Here is a 24,118-nt window from a genome sequence, read left to right as displayed (position 1 = left end):
TTCTAAAGTTTGACAGCCATCGTCATGTAGGGCGATCCTAACTAAGATAAAGGAACAGTTGGGTTTTGTTTAGCTTTTGGTCACCTGATCTGCTACACACACACACACACACACACACCACTGATTATTTGGAAATAGTAATCCATTGTATTTGATGGATATATAATTAAGGTACATGCTGAACTGATATAATAAAGAACTACCAAAATACCATGCTTTAGATAAAACAGAGTTTATTTATTTCTCATCTGTGGCCCAAGGTGAGTAGGTGGCTCCACTCCAGGAGGTCATTTGAGGATCCAAGTTAGTTCTCCATTGTTGGTCTGCCTCCTCTTAAGTGTTGGCCTCATCTGTAAGGATTATGGTCAACATTGGCTCATACCATCATGTGCACAATCTGGGCCATAGCGGGGCAAGGAGATGAAATTGAGGGCAACAAAATTCCTTTAAAAATGTGATATATAAGTTGTATACTTTACTTTTACCTATTGGCTAAAATTAAAAGACATTTTAAAAAACAGGTTAGTTTATGCAATGTGCCAGAAGACAGCCAGACACTTCTAACTTCATTAGAAAATTCCCAATATTTCATATACATGTGACATAATCAATGCTAATCATTCTTTATTTTGCTATAATTATAGCAATTAATGGGCCTGTTCCTTTCTATCTTTTCATAAAAAATGCTTAATATATTTCTATCTTAAAGAGAAAGGAGTCCTACCAACTGTCTTCTCAAACCTTTAATTCACAACCATCAAATGAACCAGAAATTAGTCATCTGTGAAATGTTAACCGGCTTGGTAAATGTATAAAAGTGTTCATGGATACAGTTCTATGCAAAGTAAAGGGAGATTAAACAGCAGACCCTAAAGAAGAATAAACAAAATGATGTGTACTCAATATTCACCTACCTTGTCTCCAGTAATGACCCCTAACCACAGTTATATTTGGTCTCTTTACAAACACTGGGTGCAATATAGGTACAACCAGTAAGCCAACTGATTTGTCTTCTTTATTACTTTTTGGGAATGACACGGGAATGGCGTTAGTGGTGTTCCTTCAAGAAAAGTTACTCAATCAAAGCCTCATCTTCAAAAATCTCAAGTCTCATCACATTCCTCTCCTGGTAAAAAACCATTTCATGACATCCCATTGCTCTTGAATTAAAAACTCTTTCAGTTGGGAAGGAAAAGAACCCAACATAAGCTAAATTTCCCCTTCCTCCAAAAAATGTTGAAGGGCAGGGGACTCACATAATAAAAAATATCAAGGATAGATTATCTTTAGATTCACCCAGATGAAATGGCTCCAACACTATCACCAGGACTGAGTCTCACTCTCTCTCTGCTCTTATTCTGTCTATTGTATCCCTGTTGCTAGGTAGGTTCTTCATTTATGATAGGTGCTAGAAACTCCAAGCTTATATTCTGTATTTGCAGCAATCTCAACAGAAATAAAATGCCTCTTCCCCAGAACTGCCTCATTGCTTTTGATTTAACTGGCCTAGGTATGAACATGTGGTTCAGATGTCCAGAACCAATCACTAAAATCAGAGGTTTACAGTGTTGTTGTTGTTTTTAATTTTTTAAATGTTTGCTTATTTTGAGACAGTGCATAAGCAGGGGAGGGGCAGAGAGTGAGGGAGACAGAGAATCCCAAACAGGCTCCAAACTGTCAGTGCAGAGCATGATTCGGGGCTCGATCTCACGAACTGTGAGATCATGACCTGAGCTGAAACCAAGAGTCCAACCCTTAACTGAGTCACCCAGGTGCCCCAGAGGTTTACGATGTTCTGATTGGCCAGGTCCATGTCAGTGTTGACCTTCCAGGCTGAACGTGAAGTTAGATTCACCTGGTCCCTGTGATGGAAGGGCGGTGGGTGGGGAGGGGAGAATAGTTCCCCTGAGAAAATCAGGGAGTGAACCTATGAGAAATTGGATTCCGGATAGGCCAAAACACAGACAGCTATTATAGTTCACTTTCTGGGTACACAACATCCAATTTTATTTTTCTTATACCTAAATTTTTGGAATTCCCCAGGCCTACATTAGGCAATAATATCAGATGGAATCAAAAACATATGTATACCAGTACCACTCAAGTTTTATCCGGCTTACTGCATCCAGCCTGAGTCCAGACTCTCTAATGTGCTTTCCTCATGGTTAAGAAACCTATTGTAAAATGAGACGTTTAACTATCTCCAACAAACATAATATACATTTATGAGGAGGACACAAAATAGCTACCATAAAAACTTCTTACTTGAAAAAGGGGAAATGGGAGGAGGGGCAGTATGCAATCTACTATATGCATACATACTACCCTGCTGGACAGGAGGAGAAGGACCCCTTGTTTTTGTTTCAAAGTGAATTTCTTGGGGATCTCTTCTGTCTGCTCTTGGACCTGTTTTCTGGGATGATTTCCCTTGTGATTTGTCCTGTATGGCCACAGCTGAGAAAGGCACTAAGAAATATTTACTTTCTGATTATCATATCTGACTAACAGTGCTGTTTCTGTTAGTGTGGCTTAAAGATCCCCACTAAGTATTGCCTTGCAGGTTGAGCAATCACACCCCTGCGTTTATGGGTGTTTGAGTTTCTCTGGTAACCCAAGTTCCTTAAAAGCTTGGTAAACTCTACAATCTATTTGTTTCCAGTAAATTCGGTGAGTTAGCAACAAAAGCCACAGTTGGTATTGAGGCCTAATCCTTGATTCTCGATTCCAATCAGGTTGTGTCTGTCTTCTAACTATTGACTTTGAAGTTCTGTCAACAGGAGTGGGTAGGGCTTCTGGTTTCAATCTCATTTTCCAATTTCATTCTACCCTCCCCAACTCTGCTACCACTAAATTTAAATTGGAGGAAAGGACCTGACTTTGTAAATTCCAAACAGTTAAAGTACTTCTGACTCTTGGCTGTTTGGGGTTTCAGGAGAAGGGCTAAAGGGCTGCTCTTGAGTGTTTTCACTGCTTCCAGACAAACCAGCTTTAACTACAGTTTGCTCCTTTCATTAGGGACTTCCCTAAACCTTACAAGAAGGAGTCAATACATTCCAGATTTTTTCTCAAACATGTCCTCTAATCCCTACTCTCAAAGGCCTGGGCTCTAAGTCTCAAAATGCCCCAGTAGCAAGTTAATCAACTGCTGTGTTAATTTCTCAGCTAAAGAAAGAGAGGTCCTCATTGTGTCTTCCCTAACAACATTCAGCTAACTCCACATTTTAGAGTCTGTTACCTACCAGACTCTACTGGAGTAGATCTGTTCATTTATGTCAACTGGACCTATCTCTTCATCTCTCAACTCAGCTTTCCTCTGTGTTGGCTATACTGTAGGAGAGACATTTCCTTTGAGAGAATTGAGCTTCCCCCTTCTGGTTGCCATAGTTTGAGCTTTACATCCCACAAAGCCAGCAATCCCCACAGAAAGAGAATATTTTTTCTGCAACAACACCTGCAAAAGGCTGTCAGTTAGCCCTATTGGTTCTGACTGGCCTGGCTTGAGTTGTATGCTTCCCTCTTGTAACAGTTCCTGTAGGGAGACAAGAAGGTTATTCTCTGATTGGCCAAGGCTGGTTTAACATGTGCTCACCCTTGAAACTCATGGTAGACTAGTTCTCCCTGAGCTTCATGGTTTAAAGATTGGTTCCCCAAGGGTAAATCATATGTAATTCATTGCCTGACAAAAGGAGGGGAGAGGTGAATCCCTGAGCAGATAAAAAACAATACATAATTATAAAAAAGAATACTTAATATGACCCACAAGGCCTTGCATGTTCTGGCCTCTGTCTCCTACCTTATGGAATCTCATTTAATTACATTCTCCTACTTACTTTTTGAGCTCCAGCCACACTGGCCTTATGCCATGTCTCTTCCTGCTTTTGGACCTTCCCATGTATAATTCCCTCTGCCTGGAACAAGACGCCTCTCCTCATGCCTTCTTTGATTGGTTCATTTCTGCTTATTTTTCAAAAGTCGGCTCAATTATCACTTCCTCAAGGAAAGCTTAAGTTGACTTCTTCACTGAGTTTTCCCTTCCTTTTATCTTCCCCCACAGCCTCTGAACTTCTCCTTTGTAGGGCTTGTCATAATTGCAAGTAAGTATTTAATTATGTTATTATTTGAGCTCTACGAGGATAAAATATCTCTGTAAACTTAAAAATATCATTCATTGAATGAATAAACAAAGTGCATGAAGAAATGAGCAAGCAAAAGGAATATGTGATGCTGGGAATAATGATTTTTTTCCTCCCATTCATCTCTGTATTTCTGCAGTTAAATGCTCTATCATTGGGCTACACCCCCGATCTCTGTATTTCGGGATCCTGTTTTCCTCCAACTCTCTCTCCCTTGTATACCAATACCAATTTTTCCCTATGTTAGCTATTCACTATTTTCTAACAGAGGAGATAGTTTAGTTCCATAACACATGAATAAGAAAGGAATTCAGAGCAAGAATAATTTTAATTATTTAATAAATTTAATTTAATAATTTCTGCAATATGCATCATGGTACTCAATGCAAAAGGTTCACACCCTGGAACAGACAAGCCTGGGTTGTAGTGCAGGTAGAGCCATTTACTAGCCCTTTGTAAGCAACTTATTTATTCCCTCTGAGCCTTTACTTATCTATAAACTAAAAATAATGATATCTACCTGGCCGGATTCTTGTTAGAATATAAAAGTCTTATATAGTTTGTGTTCAGCTCTAGGTAGACAATCAACATTTGATATGTATTCTTATGATTATTCTTGGATCACAGACCTGTCGCTATAGTAGGAAGTATGAATTAGAAATCATAGCCATGACTTCACATCACCTTCAGGAGATCCCCATGCCACCTAGGATAACTTTATTCAGATATTACCTATAGTGTTTTACAATACACCCTCGTGTTTTAAAGGAAGCTCTGACTTCTAGAACTTTATATTATCTAACAGACCCATCCCAGCCTTGTCCAAAACATCAGCATTTATTCATAATGCATTTCACGGACCCCATTCCTCCCTCTCTACAAAGCAATGATAAAACTCAGGAAGATAGTCTCTGGGACCCACTAGAGAGGGAGAGGGAGGTAGGGTACAGTGAAATGAACTCTTTTAACCTCTGTCGGTAACCATGGACTACACCCTACCTGAACTATAAGAAATGTAAAGAAAACTTCACACTGAACGGATTGGCCAATCCCCCACCTCAGCTTCTCAGCAGAATAATCTTTTAAAAGACCTCCTTTGGGGCACTTGGGTGCCTCAGTCGGTCGAGTGTCCAACTTCAGCTCAAGTTATGATCTTGTGGTAGGTGAGTTTGAGCCTCACACCGGACTCCTTGCTATAGGCACAAGGCCTGCTTCAGATCTTCTGCCCCCTCTCTCTGTGCCCCTCCCCTGCTTGTGCTCTCTCTCTCAAAAATAAATAAACATTAAAAAAAATTTTTTAAAGACCTCACCTTTAAGACTATACTTTCTGGGATCATTTGTATAGTTTGTTAAAAGACCTCACCTTTTAGGGACCTTGTATAAGAAGTTTTACTTCTTTTCTGCATCTTTAACCACCTACCTCAATTTGATCTCTCCCATTTAAACATGTTCAAGTCTTTTCCAGCTTAAAAAATTCTTTCCTCATGCCTATATCCCTCTGTTCTTAACTTTGCTATCTCCTTCCTCCCCCCTTGAGCTAACCTTTAAATAGTCATTTGTACTCCCTACCTCCTCATCCTCCCTTCCTGTTTATCCTTCAACCTCAGGCAATCTGGCTTCTGTTAGGCCTGGTCTTCAGCTGAATCGTACTTTGCCCAAGATTGCAGTGAACACCCCACTGTCCTACCCAAGGCACACTTCTCATTACTTGTCTCTGGTGATAGCTCAGTAGTATGTGGCACTGCTAACAGGTCAGACCTCCTTCGTGAAGCTCGTTCGCTCCCACAATACCACCCACCTCTGCCTTCCTCCTCTGGGCGCTCGTCTTTCTGTCAGAACTCAAGGGTGGTGTTCCTCTGTTTCCTTCCTAAGAGCTCCGCTTTTCTTCTCAGGACACAAAGTTTTCCTCCTCAGCTGCCATCCTGATGCAGAAGGGTCACACGTTTGTAACTCCAGTCTGAATCTGGTTTCAAGATTTCAGGCTCAGCTATCCAACTGCTTGGATTCTCACATTCTCAGAGGGCAACCTTCAGGTGTCTCAATGTAACTTTTTTTATGATTGATTTCTTTTTTCCCACAGCCCCCAAACTCCTACTTGTATGCCCTCTTCTCTTCCTGTTATTTCTATCTCGACTGAAAGTCACCAACAACCATCTCTTTGGCCTGGTCGGAAACCTGGGTGACATCCTTGAGCCCTGCTTCGGCCTTACCCCTGCTTCAAAGTACTAGTTACTCTGCTCCATTTCTTCTAAGTCTGTGATATCCACGAACCTCTCCAATTCTCTCCTTCCTGTTGCCTAATCTCTAACCCAGACCACTCTAATTTTTCCTAACGGACTTCTCCTGTCTCCTCACTGGTTCCTAGCATCTGCTGTCGTGTTCTCTCAATCTGTTCTCCCCACTGCAACAACCAAGGTATTTCCAAAGCCCAAATCATTTCTTCTCTTTTAAACCCCATTATTGATTTCCCATTGCAACTTAGGCCACAATCCAAACTCTTCACTATGATTTATAATAACCCTCATGATCATAACCCTGCTCCCTGCACACTGCTGAAGTCTGAGAGTTCACCCTCTTGCTCTTGGCTTTCTAAACATGGCATTTGGAACGTTTGTCTTTTTGTTTTTTGTTTTTTTCCAAATATGTCATGCTTTGTCATGCCCTGGTTCTTGATAGACTCTTTTTATCTCTACCAAATACTCTTCTCTGAGTTTCTGCCTAGACTTAATAATTCCCATTTATTCTTAAGATCTCATATGAAATCTTACTCTTAAGGGATATTTTCTCTGAACCTTCAAATATTGCATATTGCCTATTGTGTCCTCACATTTTTTGTTCACACACCTTACCATGTTTTCATGGCCCATTCACATGTCTGTTTTCCCCCTTGACTATACTCTGTGAGGGCAGGAGACCTATCTTGTTCACTGTTATATCGCTGAATGAGAGAAGAAATAGGAGTATATTGGATTGAGAATACTGCTGTGGTCCATCACTACATGTGTTTAATTTTAAACAATAAGGCTGAGAAAGTAGAGCATGGGAAATGCCACCACCCATGCAGAACAAGAATGAAAATATAATGTTGTTCTCATAACGTTCTTTTGAGGGACATTCTATGATGGTATTTCCATCCACTTTTGATCCTTCTGTGTTTGAGGATTTCCTGAACAGACCCCCATAACGATACAGTTTGACCCAGTTTGGTCATGCCCTGATTAAACCGCCTCTCAAGAATGGGAACATTGAAGTACAAATACACACCAGTATCTCAAGCACCACCATAAACTAAGATGAATTAGAAATTCAGACCTGTGGGGCGCCTGGGTAGCTCAGTAGGTTGGGTGTCCGACTTCGGCTCAGGTCACGATCTCGCGGTATGTGAGTTCGAGCCCCGCTTCGGGCTGTGTGCTGACAGCTCAGAGCCTGGAGCCTGCTTCAGATTCTGTGTCTCCCTCTCTCTCTGACCCTCCCCCATTCATGCTCTGTCTCTCTCTGTCTCAAAAATAAATAAACGTTAAAAAAAATTAAAAAAAAAAAGAAGAAAAGAAATTCAGACCTGAACAACCATTTATGCAATGGAAAGTGAAACTAACAATCCTTCATTTCTAAAGTTGTTTCTTTTCTTTTTAACATTTCTGAGAAGATGTCCCAACTAGATTAGTTTTCATTCATCTCAAGACCTTTTGTAAGCTTCTCTCCAACATCCAGTTCATAGCACAACCCTTTCCTGAACAACAAAGCAATACAAAAGGTCCTTTAGTTGGGACTTTATTTCTCTTGTCATCCAAAGCTATGTCTCTGATTTTTATGTATTACTACCAAAACCAGTGCCCTCCACGTAGGCTACCGTGCATGAAGTCTCTAAAAATTCAAAACTAAAGATGTATGCTAGCAAGTAAAATAACTATTGTCACCAAGAATTAACAATTCTATCATAAATTTATTCTACATTATTTTTTTCTAAAGATCTAGGATATGTAGTAAGGTTTTTTTTGCTTGGCAAGCAGCCCTGTTGGGAGGGCACTGTTACTTGCTAAAATTGCACGAAACTTGTCTTTTCATGAAATGGTTTAGAGGAAAACAGTTCATTTACTCCAGACTGTGTGCATGAAGTTTCATTCTGAGTTTTGTTTTCCTTAGAAAATCTGTGAGTTTGAAGTCTGACTTAAACTAAATCAACCAAACCCCACTCTCTCCAGCCCTATACAATAAAAAGGGAATTGTTCATGTGAATTTCAGATATTTAAAATTTTTTTTTTTTGCTTTTTATGAAAATGTGAGGCTGTGTCTTTTTGTCCAACAAGTTTGCTTCTTTTTTTCTAATGTTTATTTATTTTTGGGACAGAGAGAGACAGAGCATGAGTGGGGGAGGGGCAGGGAGAGAGAGAGTCATAGAATCCGAGGCAGGCTCCAGGCTCTGGGCTGTCAGCACAGGGCCCGAACTCACAGACCGTGGGATGGTGACCTGAGCCGAAGTCGGATGCCCAACCGAGCCACCCAGTCGCCCCTAGTCTGCTTCTTTAATTACTACACTCATACTCCAAACAGCTTTCTCTGTGGCCCGAGAAGAAATCAAGGAAGAGCTCCAATGTTTTATCTTCCTTACCTTTGAGTAATGTGTTATTCTCTCCCTTAGAAATGTTTTTAGGGACTAGATTAGCTCTCACTTCACATTTGCAAAGAACAGAATTCCTACCACAATGGATAACCTACCTTAAAAAAAATACACTAAACACATTTTTCCTAAATGTAGCATTCTCCTCCATCTGGGTGAGCAAAGACAAGGAATGAAAATGTATCATCCTAAGATACAATGTCACAAGTTGATCAGTGCTTCTTTTCTGCCTCAAGGAAGGAATTAAAGTTGGTTTATTTGTTTCCCTTTAGCTTCTGAAGAGAATACTGAAGAAGACTTAAATCTGAGAATTTATCACCTGCTGTGTGACCCTGGGCAAGTTACTTAATCTCTCTGTCATGTCCCCTCATGTGTTAAGCACATGTTCTCCAGTGTTAATATTTTGTTCCAATAAGTTAGGTCATAACTGTCGCATCTATTTTTCAAAATAATTGTAAATACTAAATGAGATAGGTAATATTAAAGTTTTCTTGCTAGGTTTTCATTAGCAGCATCTAGACTACAATTTTAGACCATGTCATTTACTTAGATTCAGTTTACCACTTTCAATAATGATGCTTTTGCTACTTACGCTTTCTAAATATTTTGAATATCTATTTTGTGAGTTCCTACTACTTTTACCTTGAACAGCAGTCCTCATTCATCAAAATTATGACTTTACCTTTTTTCTGGTAAAGACAGAAGTTCTTTCAGTTCTTTTTCACTAGTATAAAGTCCCTATTGATGTTTTATGGTTTCAGAAGATTTAAGAAAGTTTCCTTCATAAAAATGTATTCCTATCATCACTAAGATGGTACCCACCTGACAGCCACCATCCCCACACTAAACACACCTGTTTCCAATAGTTCTCACTTCCTTCCCTCTCCCTACCCAGTCTAACTAGAGTCAATGATCATAATATTTCAGAGCAATAAAAGTTAGGGATCCACTAATGAAATGTTCCTTTAGGATTTGTTTTTGATGTTCTGATTGTGTGTGTGTGTGTGTGTGTGTGTGTGTGTGTGTGTGTGTGTGTTTCTTTTCCCCTTTGACTCCAATCTTTCAGATTCGCTTATTTTGTGTTCCTTGCTTGGATATACTTTAGTTTCTTGGGAACAACGTCATTGTGAAGTGTCAGAATATGTGTTTGAAAATCAACACATATTCACCTTAGAGGCATGCCTAATTACTGACAGATCAAGAAGGTATCCTGCCAAATAGTAACAATATTGTACTCTAAGATGTAAAATAAGAAAACAAATTAAACAGAGGTTGGTAGTGAAGAGTTCTGCAGGAAACTACTCAGCCCCTCCTGCACGCTAGCTCTGAGTTAGCGTGAGTCAGATCTCATTAGGCTTTCTCACTCATCTCTAGAAAGAATGAAACATAACATACTTGAGAATATTTGAGGAAAATTGGATGTCAAATAATAGCTATCCTATTTCCTTTTTAATTTTTTCTCTTTTTTCATGCAGAGTATCTATAAGACAGGGAGGACTCAAACACGGGCCTCAAATTAGTTTAATCTCTGTAGCTCTTCCTTCTAGAAGCACTACACTAATAGCTAGCATGGAGCTATGTAAGACATTCATAAACTATTACATGGCCATTATTTGGGAAAAAGTGAAATTGGATTCAATTTGTTTAATTACCTAGCTTAAAAAAAATGGTTTAAAATTTTTAGAAAAAAAGTGTGACAAAGATCAACCAATTCAGTATCCCATGGGAATACAAATCCCAAAATATCACTTACATTTTACCCTATCACTATCACTTACATTTTACCCTAATCTTTCTTTTTCACTGCTGATAATCTGAGTCATTCTTAGGCTGCTAATTATTTATCTTTTCCTCGAAGGAGATTTTTTTTTTAGCCTGTCACGAGAGAACTTAGATGAATTCAATCAACCTGAAATACAGAAGGAGAGTCACGGACAGCTTCATTGGATCTTTGCAAATGTGTGAAGGCTTTACTAGACTATAGAGGGATACACACTATTTGCTCTCTGTCATGGGACTCTCTATGAACGACAACATTGTGTGCCTATTAATATTCACATAGGAAGTACACCCGTGATTTTTAAGCAAATTGTACACGTGATTGTCCATGAATCTTTTAAAAAATACTGCTACTCCAGCCCCATCCCAGACCTCATTACTCAGAGTCTCCAAGAGACTGGTAGGGGTATTGAAGTGGAACATAGTTATGCACATTTTTTAAGTGCTCCACAGGTGATTCTGATTCATTTTCCCAATGGAATGCTTTGGTGCTATCCCATTCTGAGCATTTTATCCCCAAAGACCCATGTCTTAGTAACGATTTCAGTAGGTGGCGCTCTTTCCACCTGCCAGTTTCCCTGTTGGCGGGAATGAACTCACAAGTCATTCAAGGAAGTCAGGAGCAAATCAAGGGTGCAATTCTCTTTTACCACATCAATACTGAAAACAGATAGCAGAACTTATCTTTGCAAACAATTTGTTGGTGGGGGGGGAGACTTACGTTACAGTGGTGGGGGGCGGGGTTGGACAAGGCTGTGGCATCATGTTTATTACACAAATGTAATCATTGTTCCAAAGAGTTCGAGCATGCCAACTTCCTAGCCTGAAATGGAAACTAAAGAAACAGAGTAGAGACTAAATAAAGAGAAATACCAAGTAGAGATTTAGACAAAAATATTTAAATATACATATATATGAATGAAGGAGATGGGGGAATACTGATGTTACTGCTAAAAACTGCTGCATGAAGAACTTATGGTATAAACATGGACATCTATAGCTGCTAAAGTGGGGAGACAGGACAATGTTAGTTTGCAAGAACATGAGCTTTAGAATCAGACAAACCTAGATTTAGACCTTAGTTCCAGCTCTTTAATATTTAATCCCAACCAAATTACTCAATCCTTAATTCTCAATAAGATGATACCTACATTATTAGCTTTTAATAAGTAGTAAATTAAAAGAGATAATAAATGTAAAACAATTATTCCCATGCTTGGTGCATAGCCAGTATTTAGCCAGTTGTATTCCCTTTGGAGTGCTAAATATGAGTAAATGTAAATGCTGAGACCATTTTTCTAAGTAACAAAGAATAATGGGAAATTATTGTGAGTTTTGAAGGGAGGATTCCTAGATCAGCTGGTACTATTAATAGCAAGAAAAAAATTTAGAGGAAGCTGAGCAGGAAAAGATATATGGCTAATTTTGGTGTAATGAATTAGGCCTGAACTTGGATTCACACAACTTGAGTTAAAGAGGTGCTGCTTCCTCTATTTACAGGCTGAATGACCTTGAGAAAATCACTTAAACTCATATTTCATAGGGTTGGAAGTGAATTCAATGCCAATTGGAATATGGCATATGATTTTGAATATTAAACATAACAGCATAACTTTACCAAATAAAACTATTGTTTAGTGTATAAAAAGATGCCTTGAAGTCTATAAAGTACAATATAAATGTAGAGTGGTGTTGAGGTAACTACCAATAGTTAAAATTTATTTATTATTGAGGTTCACCATTAAAGTCGAAAAATTATTCTCTCGTAAGAAAGGGAGGTATTTAATGTGTTACCAAATTTGGATGACAATAAAGTAGTTACTAGATTGTGAAATCAGATTTCATGAGGAAAAAAGAGATTGATATTAGCAACATATTTGCAATACTTCTGAAAGCATTTCCATGATGTTTGTCCCACGAATGATCCTAATATTTTTATAATGCCTTTAGCAATGTTTTAACAAGATTAGACTTTTGAGTTTTATTTGACATTTCATTTTGCCCCCATCATATCAGTATACACATTGACTAGCTCCTGACTTGAGTAAGTTAGTATTCTATCATGCGTATCTGTTTCTTAAAAATTTCCAAATTATAGAAAGATAAATTATAGAAATAAAGTCAGAAAAAAATAGAAATCATATTAATATAAGAAGAATTACCAAGATCTCATGACAGTATGATCCCTGGCCTTAGACAATAATGGTTTTTAGTAATAATACTAACTTGTATCAACAAGTTAGTGTTATGTCTAAATGTTTCATTTATTGGAAAGTTTTAAAATTCACATTCTACCTATGTTAAATATGTACCTTAGTATGGTGTGCAGTAATGTTACCAGATGAGAGAAACAAGAAAGCCCCTAATAGCAATGACTGCTGTGCTGTCTGAAGGTCAATTGTCTTTTAAGCATGCAGAGAATCTTTATCACGTCTTCAGAAATATGTTTTTGGAAATGGGAAACAACAGGCCATGGTTTAATGTTTTTGTTAAACTGCTATAATTCTTCCAAAGCAATATGTATCACAATAATTTCTCTCTGTTAAAGAGAATATCAAGTCCTTAAACAAAATTTCCTATTCTGCAGGTGGGGAGGAAATTAAGAATGCACCTTCTTTTCTTTTTTTGGCTTTGTTTTGTTCTGTTTTGTTAGTACAATATACGAAATTTGCATTGTAAAGCAAGCTGCTGTTGTCAGCTCTTTGATGGACGGAGCAGTCAGGAAGCTGCCCCCACCCTAAGAAGCTTAGAGACTGAGTTGAGCAACTGAGTTAGACAGCAGGTGCCCAGGCCAATCAAGTCAATTTTCTAACACAGAATGCATGTTGTGGAACTTGTTCTATTAGTCTTTTTTTTTTTTTTCTCTCTCTCTCTCTCTGTTAAGGAAGCAAGAATTTCTCTGTGTGGATCCAGTGCTGTTATTTCTAGTTTCAGAAAAAACAGTAAGGAATTTGGCAATAATTTATGTTAAAACAACAACAAATTACCTTTTAAAAATAGGTTACCCACACCTATAGGAAGAATCTCAAGAAGGCACACAATTAATAAAAGCTGGCTCTGAGTTACCCATACCAATATGCACTAATGTGCAGTAAACAACTGATTGTGCTCACTATTTTTCTTTCCCAGAAACAGCAACTAAGCAAGAATGTGTTTTTTTTTAATCAACAATATAAAATCTCATTAACATATTTTACAATTGGAGACCTGCAGAATTTTGCTTCCTTTTGCTATTGAAAAGTCACAATAGCCAAGTGGAGTAATGTATATTCTTCTAAATTAACACATGTTGCCGTGGTTAAGGGTGGAGTGAGGGTGCAGAGAAAGAAGTTGGCAAGAAAAGGTTCAGGGCCTGTTGCAAAACCAACTGCAAGCCAAGTATGATTCCAGATAGACAAGAACCACCTGTTACAACAGAGGGAGAGGTTTCAAAGATGAAATGAGAAGGAGGTGACCTTAAAGATCATTTCCCCAATTATAATATAAACAGCTAAGGGAACATGCAGATATTTATATTGAACACATGTGAATACAATATTATCCACATGTTATTCAATATAAGAAGGCATATAATTACTTATGTATTTCTAATCAAGAAAAACTTCTGGAAGTAAATGGTTTATTATTGGTAATAGTAATCGCCAGCTGGACACCTAGTACCTCATATCTCATTTAATCCTCACAACAACCCTTTTATTTCAGAAGGTGTTTAATACATGAGGAAACGGATACAGAGAGAGTTAAGTTGCATGCCCAAAGTCACACACTTAATAAGGGATGGAGTCAGGATTCAACCATATCTGTCCAACTCCAAAGCCCGTGCTTTCAGCAATTCTGCTGTATTGTGCACTACATAAATATATGTCATAGCCTTTGGAAAATTTTACTTTCTGGACTTGACCAAAAAAATTAGAAGGAACCTCCCAAACAGCTTAAAGTACACTAACAATTGTCAAGACCTCAATGACACATTAGTGTCCAGTTAGAAAAGACAGTAATTTAATGCCACGTGAAATGCTTAAGGAGAAATGAACAATGTTGCTTAGCCCTTGCAAAATCCGAAATCTGAGTGAACTCTGCCTCAAAAGGGAATATACAATGTTTCATTAGAACACACTTTAAACGTTCTCCTTAGTAACTATGTGACACATAGAAAGAGTTCCCTTTTTAACCCCTTTCAAATGGGGAAATATTCTGCTTTTATAAAATTAGGAGAGGCTTTACTTCTAAAGAAATTACAGAGGAAAAGAAAAAGTGGGCTACACAAAATAACTTGTGTTGACCTAAAGGTATTGGGATCACAATGCAGTGATCCTATAAAAGGTGTGCCCAGAATATCTATTTAAAATTCGAATGTCGGTACGCGAAAACTTCTTCTACGGGACGAATCTCAACAACCACTGATGTAATGGCTCATATGGGCTTTGTTCTTTATCTTATCTTCAAATAAAAATTTTATGATTAAAGAGCGAATTAAGGCTAGTCGGCAATAGAAAAGACAAACTGTCAATGGAAGGAGGTAGGTATAGAATCAGGAACGTCAAGGAATATCGTCCGTCGCTTGGAATTTAGTTCTTTATGGGTCGATTTCTTCACTACTTAATTATACGTACGGGTAGAAAATTTTCAAACTAGAAGCTCTTACTGGAGAAAACGTAGGCATTGAAAAGCGCAGGTTTCTTTCTTACAATCGAATCTAGCGAGAAGTAGAGTCACTGGTGAGAAATTCGTCTTGGATCTGTGAGAATCCCTCTCCTTCCCAGCCCACGTGGCAAAAGTAAACAGAAGGTGGGCCCGGGGCGGGGTGAAGCAGGACTCGGTCAATTTCCTAATTTGTCGAGTCTTTAAAACTACAGGCCCCTAAAGCACTAAGGGCAGGCCCTCTGCGAAACTGGGGAGCGCTTTTGCAGAGCGAGATTAAAGCGACGGTGCAGAGGATGCCAGAGAGGGGGCGAGGCGGGAGCGGGTGCACCTTCCAGGGGGCGGGGGTGCGGGCCTTTGCCGGCGGAGGTGGGTGCGCGCGTGGGCGCGTGCGGAGATACCTGCAAGGCGGTGGGGAGTAAGGGCTAAGGTGCGAGGCTGCCGGGCGGAGCTGGGTGCGCGCTGGGGTGAGGGGTGCGCACAGACCTCTAAGTGGGTGGTGGAGTGCGGTACTCAGAAAAAGTTTAAAAGGTTAATCCGAGGTCTCCATCCTTGTGCCAAGCACCCACGCCACCTCCCCCTGCGCGCCTGCCCCGCAACTTCACCCTAGTGGCTACCGCTCCGAAGGGTCACCGGGGCGCCCCGGTCTGGCTGCGGCGCCCGGGAAGGTGCGGGGGGGAACCTTCCCCCGAGCTCGCTCCCGCCCCGCGCTCATCCCCGCGCACCGCTCCCCGGGCTCCACCGCACCGCGCCAGGGCCGCCCCGGCCTCGACCGCGCACCGCATTGTACGGCCCCCAGGTGCCGCCGCCGGCCTTTGTGCGGGAAGCCCCGGGCAGGAGGCTGATTCCCTGGGAGCCGCGGCGGAGAGCCCCAGGGCGGCGGCGGCGGAGGCCGGGGCGGAGGAGGAGGAGGAAGAGGAGGAGGAGGAGGAGGCCGGCGGCGGAGGAGGAGGAGAGCGGGGCGGAGGCGGAGGAGGAGGAGGAGGAGGCGGAGGAGGAGGCGGAGGGGAGCCGGCAGCAGCGGCTGCGGCCAGAGCTCGGGCGGCCGCCGCCGCCTCCTCGCGAGCGCCGCGCGCCCAGGCCCGGCTCGCATGCGAGTCACGTCCGCCCCCTCGGCGCGGCCGCCCCGAGACGCCGGCCCCGCCGAGTGATGAGAACACACGTCAAACTGCCTTATGAATATTGATGCGGAGGCTAGGCTGCTTTCGTAGAGAGGAGCAAAAGGAAGCAAGATGGCTGCCCTTTAGGATTTGTTAGAAAGGAGACCCGACTGCAACTGCTGGCTGGCTGCAAGGCTGCGGGACGAGAACGAGGTCAGAGCGCGTCTCTTAGGCCGCGGAACTCCCCCTTTCCTCCCCCCCTCGCTTTCTCTCGGGCTTCCAGGCACTGGGGAGCAGACCCTGCAGTGTCACCCGCAAATACCAGGAGGGAAGAGGGAAGCTTCACAAATTACTGGAGCCTCTTCAACATGGCTGACAAATATAGTTTTAATTCCGCCCCCCCCCCCTTTAAACCTGTGGTTCTGTGCTCTCTTCTCTCCCCTGCTAACGCTCCTCTCCTCCTTACCCAGAAAACTTACCTTTGTGACTGCGACCAGCCGGCGCCCCGGCCTTTTATCTTCAGGAAAGTGATTTTTCTTCGCTTCCCTTTCTCAAATAGTTCAGCTTTGGGGGGCACTACTTTTCCCTGGAATCCTCCCCGACCCTCTCCCCTTCTTGTGAGTCAGGCCAGCCTCTCGTTTAACCTCACCCACCCCGGAAAAGAACTCTGACGGAGTGTTTTTCGGCCCTTTTATCTGCTGTGGGGTCTGGGTCTGGCTCTGCGTCCGCGTCAGCCCCTGGCTGCCCCCGTGTCCGCTTTTCGGGGGGCGAGCTGAGCGAGTGTCATGGGGAGTCGAACTGCAGCACACCAAGTGGGGTTTTGTTTTTTTTTTTTCCTGGAGTCCGCGCGTTTGGCTAGGGGCGCCGAGTGAGAGAGGAGAGCATAGTTTTCTCGGGTCCCCCAAACCAGACCAGATCCCACTTTTCTCCAGGTACATCAGCTCCGCGATGGGCTGTGCCTGCCAGCCTGGGGAGCGTGTGTAAGAGAATTTGTGGGCAAATCTGGGTCCTGGCTTTGTGCTTCTCCCGAATCAGCTTCGTTTGGTTCCCCGGTAAGTGACAGGCAGACACAAAGGCAGGCGCAGGCCGGGGGAGGGGGCGGGCGGGCGGGAGGAGGGGGGCAGAGTTGAGAGTTGGAAGACTGCAAGGTCAGGGGCGCCGAAAGAAATGAAACCCAATCCCAGCAAAGAAACGCACAAGTAGGGAGCAGATTTCTAACAGCCCCATCCAAATTTCTCTCTCTGTCTTGGTTGCTTTCTTTTCCTTGGTCTTTTATTAATCTGCCTCTGTGTCCGTCTCTCTTTTTTTTCCTCCTCCTTCTTCACTCACACACACACACACACACACAACACTCACACACACTCTCCAGTCTTGCCGAATCTTTTCACTGGGGCTGCTTGTCCAGTGTTATGAAGCTAAGAGAGTTTCTGTGGGGAGTTTTCTACCTATGACAAAATAAAGTGTGGCCTGGATAGACTCCTTAGAAGGTCGACTATGAAATATAAGTGTTATTTACTGACTATTGCCTTCATGACATACTTTTAATTGCATCGAGTAGTTCCCCCCACCCCCTTCATCTAGTGTTTAGGAATTGAACGGAGGGTTATTTTCCAGTTGTTTGCTTAAGATTTACTGAAAAAAAAAATTTAAAAATATTTTCCTGTGTAAGGTAGGATACATCCATGAATTTGAAATCTCAAGTCTTGCATTGTGCTTTCTCCTCTCTAATAAGGGATAGTACTGGCAAATCCAAATAAAAGTATTCATCAACAATGATCCAACATAAGAGTAAGATTGTTCCTTAGGGGAAATTGGGATGTAAGGAGAAAAGATATAGGTCTGGTTTGCTTTGCTTTGCTTTGGGTTTAAGACTGTGGGTATTGTTGCCTGGTTAATGAAATCATTATATTTGCATTTTAATGGAAATTTGAAATACTGGAGGAGGGTTATATCCTTTTACATGTTTGCATGTGTGTTTTATAATAGGTTTGAGGTAGAATATAAATTTCAACACAATAAATATTGGGTGGTTTGTTTTTTTTTTGTTTTTTTTTTGATGTTATTAAGCAGAGAAGTGTTAGTGAAGGATTGGAAAGTCAAACTTAAGTTTGGAAGGCATGTATTTGATTAAAAATGGACAGAATAAAGAGCACAATAATGGACATTACTCCATAAATCAGACTTCTGAAATCATTTGTCCTCTGTAGTTCACTCTGTAACACTTTCTATTTTGATCTCTGAAAAAGCAGTTAAGTTCACTTTAATCATTGATACTGGAGATTATTTCACATGATTACAAGGGAGTACTATTACTGATCTCTGGAACAGAAACAGCTCCTTTGGTTAGTTCTTATTTGTCCTAAAATTATAAAGGAAATACTGAGGAGTTTAGCGTAAATGCTTACTATTTGTTGAGAAAACTATGATTAATTATTCCAGCAATTCGGAATTTAAAATAAACAGTTCTTTTTGCTGACAGACTAATATCTAAATGCTTTTGGGGGACTTTTCAAATGTTGTGGTATATGTTCTCTTCAAGTTATTTAACTGATAAGAGATGTAATATTTTCATTCATATTGGCAAATAATACGTACAATAATTTTATTGTGACCATGAAGATTTGTTCTTTCCTATTATCAAATTTAAACTTTTTTGTTATTTTATGTGTCCTATTTGTATGTTGAAAATAGCTGTTAATTTAATATTGTATGAGGCGCTTAAATGATTGTAAGGAAGAGATGTACATATATTCACCAATCTGAATATAAGTACCACTTTCACATTTATTATAAAAGAGCAGTTATTTGAATCCGTATAGGATAGTTTACTGTAAAAGACATCATGTCTGTTCTTCATTTGCCATATGTGTGATAGTACCACCTGGATGTTTCCAGAATTTCATAGATAGAACTGTCTTGAGCAATTGCATTTTATGGGAGTGATAGTGAACAATTACAAGATAGATCTTTTTCTTAAACTGCAATATTGTTTTGTTTATTTTCTTACTGAACTAATGGTTAATGAGACATTAACTTGGAAAGAAGGGAGTCCCTTGTTTTGTTTAAATTCACACATTTACCAACTATGGCCTTAATTATATCTGGCGTCGTGCCGGTCCGTGACAGAAGTCAAAGGGGTTGGTATGATCTTGATGCAGTGGCACATGAACATAGACATGGACGAGTCAACATTACTTCCGGAAATGCACCTGCCAAGGAGTTATTATGACAGACTTCCAAAGTCCTGTTTGGGCATTGGACTTGTATTAGGTAACAACACCTGAAGTTAATGTTTTGGTTTCACTTGCTGAAGTTATAATTTCTCTATCAATTCCTCCAAGGCTCCACCCACACACAATGTTGTAAGCCAAATGTCACTATTAAAATGTGTTTCCTTATTTGCTGATCTCAGTAAGACACCTTTCCTATAATTCTCAGACTCAGGTTTTTAGGAGAAACCTGATTTTACATTATGTCCTAGATCCAAGTTAGTAAATTCCTATGAATTCTTTGAAATTATCTTGAAATAAAGTGTCTTCAAAAGGACGTTAGAATGTCTAATACTTAGAAATATGAAACCTGATTTTTTTATGTTCTAATTCCTTCTTCTGTGAGTTCGGTTGTTGCCCACTAGAATTTAATAGTCTTACCTAGCCATCTCAAAGTGCTAGAGGGAGACTTCTTTGTTTTATAAACAACCATATAGACAGGGTAAAATTTGGAGCAGCTGTCAGTGTTGGTTCATCAAAGTAACATTTTCCTCAACTATTATGCCACCATTGCACAGTAGTTCTTTAAGCGAGGTAATGGCACCAAAGCCAGTAGCAGGAAACTCTCATACAAGCCAACTTTACAATTGAAGTCTTAACTGTGGGAGAATTGAGTTGCCAAGTAGAGCTGGTGGTTATCTTGGAAATTGTGCTGAACAACACAACCACAAATGATTTTGTCAAATATACAGTATTTACTTGGTCTAGATCTCCAATTTCTATTTTGACTCCCTGCCAAAACTCAGGGAATACTGTGGCATTATTCAAGGAGGGTATATAGTACATCTGTGCACCTTGGTGTATAATACACTATATATATATGTGTGTGTGTGTGTATGTATGTATATATATACATACATATATATATACGTATGTACATATATAGTGTACTATATATATATATATATATATATATATACACACATACACACACACACACACACATATATACAGTAGGAAAGAAGAGTTCCACAAGAGGACAGGGTAAATGAGAGCCCTTGAATCATTGTGACTGCAAGCCAAAAAGAGTCTTAAGTATCTGCTGTTTCCAACATTATTCTGATCCTAGATTGTACATTGCAGAAAATCCCTGAGTTAAGATAGATATATAATCTTTCCACAATAAAAAAAAAAAGATTTTGGTTGCCCATTCCAAAATAGTAAAATTCTATCAGCTTTGATTTATGCTTTTTCCACTTGTCATGAAATGCAGTTAAATGTGCCAGGCTTCAAAAAGTAGAAATAGATACTAGGTGGATTTTCAATATTTTGTGTAAAGCATATTCAGTGATAATGTCAACCTACCTGCAGTTTTAAGAATTTGGAACTCAATATTTTGTATTTACTCAGGGTTGTTACTCAAATTGACTTGAAATCAAGCTCCAAATAATCTGAGAATTAAATTAAGATATGAATATATTGAGATGCAGTGTTCTTGGAGGACAGGTTAGGACGTAAAATGAACTGGTTGCTTCGCTAAAATTGCTGTAAATATTTATTTTAAATTACATTTATGTCTCTTGGAAGAGAGGCACTGATTTCTGTGTCTGTTTATTCCATAATTGAACGTAGTGGTGTTCTACTCAGTCAAGATGTAATGAAGGGAGGACAGCTTCCATTTATAAGATGAGTACATTCTGGAATGTAATGGATAGCACAGTGACTATCATTAGTCATATTTCAAAATATATTTCAATGTATTTCAGTATTTGAAAATATGTAACGATATTTCAAAATATATTTAAAAGTTGCTAAAAGAGTATATCAAAAATTGTAAGTATGTGAGGTGACAGGTGTGTTAATTAACCTTTTGTGGTAATCATTTTCAATATATACATATATCAGATCATTACATTGTACACCTTAAACTTACATATTATGTATCAATTGTATCTTAAAAGCCGAGGAAAAAGTCCCGAATGGCCTAAAACAGGAATAATGTCATTTAATTACAAAATGTATAATCTGTTCTCACTGGTAATGGTGATGATGGTGGATTTTCCTTAAGTGTAACTTCTACAGGCTATGGCAAATGACTCACAAAAGCCATCCATTGTAAACATACAGCTTAATGATTTTTAGTAAATTTACATGGAAATCATATATTTTTCATTGAAATTTCTATTAAGATAAGTATAGATTCAGATGCAGCTGTATGAAATAATAATTGGACATGTACATTCTGTCCAATTTCCCCCACTGGTAACTTTTGGTAAAATTAAACTATCACAGCCAAGATACTGTCATTGATGCAGTCTACCCATCTTACTCAGCTTCCCCCAAGGTGATGTGTTCATTTGTGTATTGTATATTTGGTTCCATACCATTTGGTCACATTATCCGATATCTTTAGCCCTTTTTTCCTGGAAACAGAAAGGTTTAACACAGTTCTGCTTCATCGATCATGTGGTGGTGCTACCATTCCTTATCAAAATGTTAATCAGAATATAGGCTTTTGTTTACTTAGTGTTTTTCGCACAAAATGGCCTTTGTGTTCAAAATATTTTAAGTTGTTTAATGATTTCTTACATTGTAATTTACGTCATCTAATTCTTGTCACACAGCTCTAGTGATAGGTTTCGTTATCTTCATCTCGCATGAGCTAACTGAATCATAGTGAGGTTGGATAACCAAATTCATACAGCCAGTATGTAGCTTGACTAAGATTTGAATTAGACAGCCTGTCTCTGGAGCCCAGTCCCTTAACAACTATGCTATTCTGCCTCATTACCATTAAAAAAAAAAAAGTGAAGATGTAATGTAGGCTATGCAGGGAAAGTGATAAGAAAAGACTTAGAATACTCACAATTTGTTTACACAAAAACTGGTACCTGAATATTCATAGCAGCGTTATTAGTAGTTGTCAAAAACCGGAATAACCCACATGTCCGTCAGCTCATAAATGCATAAACTGTGGCATATCCAAACAATGGAGTAATATTCAGCAATAAAAAGGAATGAAGGTCTGATACATGCTGCATCATAGGTGAACTTTAAAAGACGTAAATAATAAAAGGCCACATATGATATGATTTCACTTATATGAAATGTCCAGAATAGGAAAATCTAAAAAGGCAGAAAGTAGATTACTTATTGCTAGGGGGCGGGGGGTGGGGGGGGAGGAGAAGGGGCACTTATGGCTAATAGATAAGGGGTTTCTTTTGGAGCCAATAAACCCATCCTATAGTTAGATAGTAATGTTTCTACAACTCCAAAAAAGTACTCAATTATATACTTTAAGAGAGTGAATTTTATTTTATGTGAATTAAATCTAAAGTTATAAAAAAATGCATACCACTGACAAGGTATTTCATGTTGAGAAAGTATCTCATGTCTCATGCAAAAAAATGTAGGGTACTGTTTGAATTGAATTATGGTGCTATGCATGTCTTTCTAGAAACATGGCACCAGTGAGTTTTGTAGGACTCTCCCTATGAAATTAATACTTTTAGTTTTGGACACACAGGGTGAATTACTTAGGGTTGGGTTTATTTGAATTTCTAACCTAATGTAATTCTAGATACCAGACATTCTTCTTGTTGAGCAATGCTTCTCTCCTTTTTATTCTGATGAGAATGTTGATTTGCTGCCAATCTGATCCCATAGTTTGGAACTAAGATATAACTGGAGTGGGGGAGATTCAATGATCGGAAGCATTCGGCTTTAATAATGTATACATGTTATTGTACTCGATAAAGAAACGCCTTGGCTTCGTATGATTGCTGTAGTCATGATTTTTTCAAGGAGTAGCTATAGAAGTGGCCAAGAATTGTACTTTTAGGAAGTATGATTATACATAGCACTTACCTGTAAGTTTGTTGTATATTTGCAAGAGGTGCAAGTTAGACACTCAGGTTAGAATCTTTATCCTATCAAGCTGATGGAGTGATTGTTGTACAAAGCATTGAGGTACAATATAGGCCTGGTCCTCCTCATAGGAAAAATGAATAGCTGCTTGTTTTTTTACTCTCTCTTGTTTCTTTTAATACTTTACAGTTGATAATATTTTCGTATAATAGTATCTCCATAATACTCAAAAGTTGTTCACTGGGCTTTAATGTGCTACTCCATCTTTGCTTTTTAAATGTACTTCCAAAAATTGTAAATTTTTTTCAAATAAATCAAAAATATTGGATACGGGATATGTTGGGCTGTGAATTTTTGCTGATGGACTGCTCTCTTCGGGGAACAAAATTGTCTATGGTCATGCATAGACATAGCAGATCTCCCATTAAGGCATGAGATACACAGTATTGGTATTTTTCACTTGTTACTTTTATAATTTTGAGATTTGTTGTAGTTTGTCCTGTGCATGCTACAAAGTAATGATAATTTTAATTACTATTGTCATATCTCATTAGCCATTGCTAAAACCTGCCTTTTCAAGTCACTTGTTTTCTTGATAGAGTATTGAACTAGTTTCTATGTCCAGATTATACTTTAATGGGAACTATTCACCCAGCTCTCAAGATGAGTTTTTATTATAGTATTTCTCCTCAAATTGGTATATTTTTGTCTAGCAATGTGGAAGAGAAAAGGCTTCCATGATAATAGTGAAACCCAGAGGACATAACACGA

At 39.4% G+C, this 24,118-nt stretch overlaps 1 protein-coding gene and 2 long non-coding RNA genes across 6 annotated transcripts in view; 1 reads left to right on the top strand and 2 right to left on the bottom strand.

Moving 5' to 3' along the window:
• Window positions 1–216: 216 nt before the first annotated feature.
• Window positions 217–16,885, bottom strand: LOC115512360. The gene is made up of 3 exons (XR_003968372.1): window positions 16,751–16,885; window positions 11,252–11,365; window positions 217–350 (listed from the first exon to the last, which is right to left on the bottom strand). It is a non-coding gene; the product is annotated as an uncharacterized LOC115512360 (long non-coding RNA).
• LOC115512361 lies at window positions 14,654–16,045 on the bottom strand. The gene is made up of 3 exons (XR_003968373.1): window positions 15,897–16,045; window positions 15,573–15,683; window positions 14,654–15,226 (listed from the first exon to the last, which is right to left on the bottom strand). It is a non-coding gene; the product is annotated as an uncharacterized LOC115512361 (long non-coding RNA).
• TET2 (tet methylcytosine dioxygenase 2) overlaps window positions 16,256–24,118 on the top strand; it is a 136,829-nt gene continuing 128,966 nt past the window's right edge. The window contains exon 1 of one of the 4 annotated variants that reach the window (XM_030313332.1): window positions 16,256–16,484. The gene's annotated coding sequence lies outside the window, so the exon portion shown is untranslated. Of the gene's footprint in view, window positions 16,485–17,106; window positions 17,324–24,118 lie in introns of those variants that run through there. The other 3 variants (XM_030313331.1, XM_030313329.1, XM_030313330.1) reach the window with 3 other exon arrangements.

Source organism: Lynx canadensis, chromosome B1, assembly GCF_007474595.2.
Source record: "Lynx canadensis isolate LIC74 chromosome B1, mLynCan4.pri.v2, whole genome shotgun sequence".
Taxonomy (NCBI): Eukaryota; Metazoa; Chordata; class Mammalia; order Carnivora; family Felidae; genus Lynx; species Lynx canadensis.
Note: the sequence above shows the minus strand (reverse complement) of the source record. Positions and strands in the feature narration are given on the sequence as shown.